Source organism: Prorops nasuta, unplaced genomic scaffold (assembly GCF_024137725.1).
Source record: "Prorops nasuta isolate Cenicafe-Biocafe unplaced genomic scaffold, Cenicafe_Pnas_1.2 PNAS00017, whole genome shotgun sequence".
NCBI lineage: Eukaryota > Metazoa > Arthropoda > Insecta > Hymenoptera > Bethylidae > Prorops > Prorops nasuta.
Window position 1 is genome coordinate 2,313,946 of NW_027116814.1, and position 8,738 is coordinate 2,322,683.

General features: G+C 32.2%; 1 protein-coding gene across 1 annotated transcript in view; it reads right to left on the reverse strand.

Moving 5' to 3' along the window:
- LOC136779708 (carboxypeptidase N subunit 2-like) overlaps window positions 1-6,060 on the reverse strand; it is a 62,425-nt gene extending 56,365 nt beyond the window's left edge. Inside the window, exon 1 of the mRNA XM_066737446.1 lies at window positions 5,554-6,060. The gene's annotated coding sequence lies outside the window, so the exon portion shown is untranslated. The remainder of the gene's footprint in view (window positions 1-5,553) is intronic.
- Window positions 6,061-8,738: the final 2,678 nt, after the last annotated feature.

Consider the following 8,738-nt stretch of genomic DNA (forward strand, 5'->3'; position numbering starts at 1 on the left):
GTAGAAATATTTCCTATGACCTGCATTACACCGTTTATAAAATTGTAGGTCTGGAGTAGTAGTGTGCGTGACTTTTTCACGTATGGGCAAACTCATAATCGCTTACCTAATACGTATACTTTCAAATCGAAATATCATGTAATTGACTGGATGAAATGAAATAATGAAAACTACGGTTTTGAAGGTACTTGAAATATAAGCTATAAAAAAATTTTATAAAAAAATTTTATAAAAAAATTGAGGTTTTCATTTAAAAAAATTCAGACGACCTTCGTATGACCTTCAAAGTGCTTATCAAGGTCAAACCAATATAACCATCCAATAGATGTTTTTAAGTACTGAGAATTATTCGTAATTTTTTTTTTCTAAAATATTTAGCTCTCGAAATTTTTAGGGCTTCCCAGAATTTTTCCCCAAACTTTATTTATATATATACGTAAACTTGCGTATATGTAGTTGCCGCCGAGGCACCACCGTGTCTCTTAGTCCCATCAGAAACTTCATCCTGAGTGCAATGCTGTTTTAAAAAAGATCAAGATTGTCCCTCTATTTAGGGGCTTTTTTATTTCTTTATGGCGATAGGGGTGAGGTCACATCCCTCGAATTTTCTCAGAACTACCTTCCAAGCATCGAAAATTAGTGACCTGTACTATTTGTTCCTCTTGAAATTTCCTCAAAAAAAAAATGTTGCGATTTAATTATTAAAATAAGAAATATGAATTTTTTAATTATTTAAGATTAATTTGTTTAGAATAAGAAGAATAGAAATATTATTAAAATTAACATAGAACTACAGAACAATTTGAATACGTTAGTTGCATTCATTTTTTGAAGCAATGCTAAACATTTCATTGTGAAATTAACAATACTTTTTTTTAAACCCATTCTATTGTAATAAAAGACAAAAATTTAAAAAAAAATGCTATAAAACCCCGTAGTGTTATTAACCCTTAAATAACTTTTTGGGCCATAAACGAACCTATAGCCTATTGAGTAAAAAAAAGCCATTCATCCCATTTTCATCTACATTCTCCAATGTTTCTAACAAACTTAAAACTCGATTTTGCTAATTCCAAACATCTATTTTATTAAATTAACATTTAAATATTACATACAAATTTTAGAAAAGTACAAAAGTTGAAGTTTGATCTCGTAGCTCTAACAGTGTAGTATTGGAAGTCTTCAACGGTTCGATCTGTTAATTATCCCTTGCTGTAAAATTAATGACCAGCTAATAGTTAAGAATACTACAAGAACTTCTATTTGTTTAAGCAAACCTAATAAACGAAGTGGTAGCTTTAGAGAGACATGCATCGACAATTTTATGTTATTTATCAATAAAAATCATACTTTTACATTGACACATCTCTTATGGAGTAATAATATTATTTAAGAGGATGTTTAAGATCAGCCACAGTTGTATTATCAAAATCTCTCGAATTACAGGCATGTTAAAGAAACATAACCTAGACAAATGTTGTAGAATTTTTAGAATTGAATTGTGCGATAGTATTGGTGAAACCATTGGATGCTGAATAGCATTGTGAATATTGCTTATAAAAATTTCAATTAAATTATATATTACATTGTTGCCTATTTAGAAAGTTTACCTCAAGAGCTTTCCAAAACCTTATAATAAATTTACAACTTAACACGTACTTTTACAAGATACATATTTTAAATTCATCTATAGGCTTATACCTGCTAAAATATTTGTACAACCGTTTTTAAATCTCTCATAAAGTTTGGATCGAATCAGTCTTTTTAGAGAAGAAATCAAAGCAATTATTTGATAAAAAGCAATTTTTTTATTACCTGAAAGCTCTCCGGTGATTTTTGCAAACTTTTCAATAAAATCAAGTGTTATTTAATAAATTACGTTTGGTGTTACATTTATTGGAGCATTCTATGATGTTGGTATTCGTTATTAAACAATTCAGAACTTGATATTTCTTCGGTTATACTGAAATTGAAATAAAAAACCAAACTTTAATAAACATTAAATCAATACTGTCATTGTTTCTGCCTGACAAATATATTCATAAAAAATACCTAACTGTTCAAGGAACAAGTGAGTATCTTTTTCGAAAATACTGAAAAGCAAAGGGATGGATAAGTGTGTAGAATGCAAGGGGAGCATATAGGGTAAAATACATGCGAATAAATGTAAGTGAGAAAGAGGTAAGGTTAGTCCTTTCGTAGGATGTGCTCGCCCAGTTCAAAGGATCCGACTATTGGAAGCTGTAGAGGTATTCATGCTGGTACAAGACGCATTATGGACGCAGGGTTGAGTTTTCAAGCTTGAAAAATCTTAATGATGCAACCTTCCAGCTGCTGTGAACAAAGAAACTTTCAGCTCTGCTGATGGTTTATCGTCTCAACGCGAGCTAACTGCTAAATATTCTTGAATCCTCATAGAAACCCACACTAAACAAACAAGAAAACGTCAGCAGAACTTTCGATTTATTCGAACGAATCCTTCGATAGAAACGTTCTATCGATTTCAGTATAATCTGATGCAGTTTAGCATAATTCCATTGCAGATGCATAGACATACATGCTTTATTTACATGGAGGCAAAAATAATCGAGCTCATTCGACATTTCGATAGTTTCCAGGAATTCCCTTTATTAATTCGACGCCCATTCGCTTTTGCTGGTAGCATGCGTGAAAAGGAGAATAAATTGGATGTTTGCTTTTTGTAAAATCTAATCGAACCCCTGTGGATTTCGCGCTTTTCAAATTGCAGACGTAAAAACGAGGAATAATTGTCGAACCGTGAATTTCATTACATGCCAGAATGTCAGCATATACCTGGTTAATTTCGTTTCAGGTTTTTATTGGGTTCGAATATTTCTTTGCGTAGAAATTCTCTATTGAAATTTGGTAAAAAAGATGAGATCTAGGAATGAACAGTTTCCGAGAGGACGTGGAGAAGTAGTTTGAAACAATGAGAGATAACAGGACATATCGCTATCAGTATCCGACGTAGCCGCACGATCAAACTTTAAACTCGGCTTAAGGACTGTGATCGTCCAAGCGTGATCTTTGATTTTAAGTTTGACCAAACCTGAGCCTGAAAATCCGATTCCCTACGATGAATGCTCTTTTACTTTTCAGTGAAATACGTCTTGAAAATATATATTTATCGAAAGATCGAATAAAGAAACTATCAAAATGAGAATTATGAGGTCAACTTGAAAAAACATCATTCAAGTAATTTAATCAACCGTAATATATTAGGCAGTCTTTGGATGAATACTTCTTTTTGGACAGAATCAATTAATGTTTTTGTTTTTTAATTAAAAACAGTAATTTGTAACAATTCCTGGGGAAACCGATAACCAGGGATTTTAATTGGATGAAGATCGTTCTCAATAATCATAATAACAATAATCGAAATAGTTTTATGCGTGAATTATTAGAATTAAAGGAATTTGTGTTTTAGTCGATACAATAGAGCAACGTTTACTGTGTAAATAAGAAGGTTGCGATGATAAATTTTAAAAAAATTTGTTGAAAATATCATTTAATATTTCACATGAATATTTTCATATTTTTGTTAAAAAAATGATCAACATAAATTTTAATTATTATACTTCATGTCGTTTCTATCATGAATCTATCAAAAAAATAGTAGTTTCCACAGAAAATAATTTTTAATAAATCCGATTGATGCATACCATTACCAAATTTATAAATATTTTCGTTTTTATTTTGAATCAATAAATACATAGTTGACCAATAAAGGTCTATTAAAGCTTGGATGTAAGGCTCAATTATTTTTTTGAGTCTACCAGTGATATATATATTTTTTTGAAAGAATCTTTTCGAAGCTTTTACTTCTTTGCATTTTGAAAGGTTCTAAATAAAAAATTAATATTTGTGATTCGTTATGTGAGCATATATATCAACGCAGTGTCCATTGCATGGTGAGGATGTATAGTAATAAATATGGATGCCATCAACGTTTTTCCTATCGATAACTTTTGTCATTTTTGGTGAGCTATTTTCGTAGTGGTATGCACTCACACACTCTCACTGCATTGTCACTGTGTTAGTATACACTGTCTCTATAGTTTCGAAGAGAAATGAATTTTCACTTGTGTGTTTTCTGGCCAGTCTTTAATGGTATATCCTGTATATTAGTAGGAACAATAAATATTATTTTAGTCTTTACAAATAATTCTTTATACCGAATAACCGGTTAACTTTGTTCAATCATATAAAATTGAATAATATAAATAATTCTAAAGTCAAGTTTCTCATAACATTTTAAAAGTTAGAGATGTTAATTAAAAAGTTATTGAAGATTAAATATTTCTCAATTAGATATTTTTTAATTGGAGAGCAATCAACCGATATTCTATAGTGCAGACTTCATCGGAATGCACTCCAGACCAATATGAGGCCTTAAATTAAGTAATCCTTAATCCTTCATAACTGTGCAGATAAGGCCTGATGTAAAAATAGAGGAAAGGGAAAATATAGAATATTTTGTCTTCTGTAATTAATCATAATATTCTAATTTATACATTTCGTCATTGTTAACTGGCTTTGCGAGTATATTGCTTACAAAGAGTGTACATTGATTAATAAAAGAAGTAATTGAATAACGAACGCTTGTTTGTTGGCTGCATAAAAATGATTGCTTTATTGGATTGTGGTAATATGATTAAATGTCTTTTTCAGTGAGTTTAATGATATTATTAAAATCACGATACACGTTACGAATCTTTTAAAAACTAATTTTCGAAAGAAGAACTTAATAAAATTTTCAAAATGAATAAGAATTTAATGATATACTGACAAATTGGATGTATTGTAAATATAATGTATTTAAACAGAAACTATTTTGCCAAAGTGTACAAATACCACTAGCTTTTAGGCTTTGTTACGATTCGAGGGTTCTTTATAGGGGAGAAAAAAGAATTGGCTTAAAAGTTTGATCCGAAGAAAGAAGAACTGTTCGAGTGTTTACACATTGCTGAGTGAAAGTTAAAACGAGTAGGTCCGTTTATTTCAGCAATTCCTATATATATATATATATATATATATATATATATATATATATATTGGGAATATGGTAAAGGGGGAAACTATCACACAGCAACCCTCCACTTCTCTTCTATTCTAGTGAATCTTCACGTGATGCAAGAATCCAACTTCTCTAATGTCAAAATCCCCCTGCAATCTCACTAAAACACTAAATACCAGATAACTGTTTGTAGCAATTTCTTGGAAAACATTATACTCCTCTAATCTATCAGATTAGACGACTCACAATGATAAACCTTAACAATTCTTACTGATTTTCTATACCCCTGCAAAAACACAACAAAATTCTTCGTAGCACCAAAAGAACACAATAAAAAAAACAAAACAAACTAACCAAAGAACTATGATAAAAAACTGAAATAAACATAACACTACACTCTAAAGAATGACACGTTTATATTTTAAAGTAGTGTATAAAAAATTGCTGTATAAGAGAGTAGCGCCTCAACAGTTTTTATCTGTCAAAGTAAAAAATGTACAAGAGCAAAAACTTACGTTGACAGTAGAGTATCAAGATTCCAACCGAAGCACAAATTAATCCCGCAGGAATGGCTTCAGATTCGAACGTAGTCCATGCTAACAGTAAAACTAGAGACGAATCCACGTGACGTTATCCTAGAAAAGCCGATCACAGTTCGGCGCAAGTCGCGTGCCTAGAACTGTCGAGAGTACGTGTATATATATCATATACACGAGGTTGAGTTACATGTACACGAGAGGTGACGGTTGATGGTAGCCGGAAGAGATGCCAAAAAAAGCGATGGAAAGAAATTAGGTGAGCTGTAAGACAGAATAAGTTGATAAGAGGTGATATTGGTGGATGGGAAGAGTTGAAGACTGATGTAGAGGGGGAAGAGGGGGGAGAAAAGAGTTGGGGGAAATAGAGATAGAGATAGAGTAAGAGAGAGAAAGAGAAAGAGATAGAAAGAGAGAGAGAGAGAGAGAGAGAGAGAAAGGAAGAAAAAGGAAACGGCGCTGTGAGATCTAAACGTGCACCGAAGACCGGAGAGTTTGGATCCTAACTGAACTGAACCGACGGTCTGGCTTGTTTCGTCGCTGCTGCTTGCGGCTGGAGTTAGCAGTAGTTGGGTGGAGAGGGAGCTGCGCAAGCTTAGACACGCGCAGAAAGCGCAGGCTGCAGCCAGCTCCCCTGTGTTCCCAGTTATGTTCCCAGTATTTTCCCACTTCCCACCAGTTCTCACCACCACTCGTTCGGAGGCTACCCTGCGATACACTGACACAGTGCGAGTGTGTAGAAAATCTGTACAGACTACAGATCTGCTTATACTAATATTGGAACGTTGCAACACCCAACCTATACGAGTCTGGACGTCCCCCTGTATTCCTCCATTTTCACACCAACGTCGAAACTACTGTCTTTGTGATAGTGTCTCTACCAGTACGTGGAACTCTTACTTTTACACTATTTCGTTCAGGCTTGCCCTCGAATGTATACAATGGTCCTGGTAATCTTACTAGAGAGGGCATGATCGTTATGTGTGGAGAAGATAATGGACAGGCCAATAGGTGATTTGTGTTATTGGATTGAGGTACCTCGATACCATTGTGGTAATAAAATAGTAAGGGAATGATGGTGTAGTGAGTAAGGACTAATTGTAGTGCTCGTGACATTTTAATTTCAGTGTGGAAAAATGTGACCACGATTTTAGGATTATATGTCTTTGTGGAACAATTTAACACTTTTGGAAAGGTTAACTTTGAAAAAATAGGCTATAATGTTAGATGGTTCATTTTTCAGTAGACAAATTGGTCCTAATCGAGTAAAAATTTATCATTTGGGTTTTGGTAGGACTATTTTGTAAGTTCTTAGCAAATATTTTAGTAAAGGTTTCGCAGTTCAGGTGTGAGTTTTCAATGATATATAGAGGAAGGAAAAAATAGGATAATTTGAAAATATTTATTTTGACAAGAAGGTAGAATCAATTTTAATTCTTTTATGTATTATCATAAAGTAAAATTTAAGCTTGAAAATAGATTTTTTTTTATAATTATTTATAAGAAAATAATGGATGTACGAAATATCTTCCTCCTGGTGCCTCGTTTGTTGTAGGGGTAAAGGGGCGGAAATCTATCGCCTGCAATTTTGAACCTAGAATAAAAAAAGAAAAAGCTTTTGATTTTATATATCACCAGCTATAGAAGTACGTAGGATTCTTTTTTTGAAAATATTGATTTTTCAGGATTTGGCGCGACTTTTAAAAAGAACTTGAGAAATTTAAAAAAAAATCCGCAGATAATATAATAAATAATGACAAAAAATGTGCAAGAAAAAAGAAAGACAACGTACTTCTATAGATAATTTAGTTGTGAAAACGTGGTACAAATTTCAAAACGATTAGTAAAGATTTGTTGGAGTTTGTTTCCGTGTACATTTTTGAAACGTAGTTTCAAGAAAAACGGGTACAAAGTTTTTTGTATACTTAACAGGCAAATTTATTTCTAACCTTACATTAGCAATATCTGTAACATGCATTTGCCATTGAAATTAGTATTATTCTTCTTTATTCACAAGCCAATCCTTGGCTAATTGTTCCCTCAGACAGTGATTTTTCAATGGGCCTGATGACTTATACTTCAGCCCCCTGAAAAAAATTATAGTTGCTAAGATCGTTTTTCATGCACACGAAATAAAAAAAAATGTGTAATCCATGGTAAGATTATCATCATATAAACTGATAATAATAATGGTTCTAACCATCGTTGATTTGCTATATCAAATAATTTATAATACTAATGCTTAAATAATAAAACTATAACCATGAAAATTGCTTTTTTAATATCAGTTATTTTATAGGTTTCCAGTATTGATTTTTGCCAGAAGATAATGGACCCTGAACCAGTCTAACCTTTTGATTACAAATGAGGAGTTATTTAGACAATCTTAATAAAATCACTATAAAGGAATGTATAAAATTAACGATTTTTTTATAGGACAAAATGTACTTTTTTGGACTCTTTCCTTGTTAACCGTTATCGTAAGTCACCTCTCACGTGAGAGATGACTTATGACCGATAAAGGTTAAATGTTCTGTTCTTAACACACCGTAATATGAAAGTTCTTATTATACACACATAAAAAATTGTTATTTACGAAGTATATAGGGTGTTTATTAAATAGCCACACCTTAATGCAGGGATGAACTCCTACATTTTTTCTAGTAAAAATATTTTATTTTCCAATAAAGTTGGTTTGAATTTTTTCAGGATATAAGTGTTTACAAATTTGCATTTTTCAGTCATACTTCGTTGCTTATTAATGCAGGGTCGCCACGGTATTATAACATCACGAAATTGGCGTAGTAAAACTTCGAATCAGCTGGATACCTCACCAAGATTATTTATTTTTGCTACTGCTATCTTATTGTTAGAACTGAATCGTATTTTTTGTAATACCTCTTTAAATAATGTTATTCTTGTATTACCATGCAGCAATAATGTTTTAGGTAAAGAATCCAGAAACCGTGAATGTCTACAATGAAACTTATCGAAGCTTCACAGTTTTCCTATGTCAACATAATGTGTGAGTAAAGAGATGCATAAATTAACAAAAAAATTCATGGCAGCCAGGCTTACAGTCGAAGATACCCTACTTATCATTTGACTTCGTCCATTTCTATAGGCGCCACTTATGAATAAAAAAATTAAAAGAATAAAGGAAT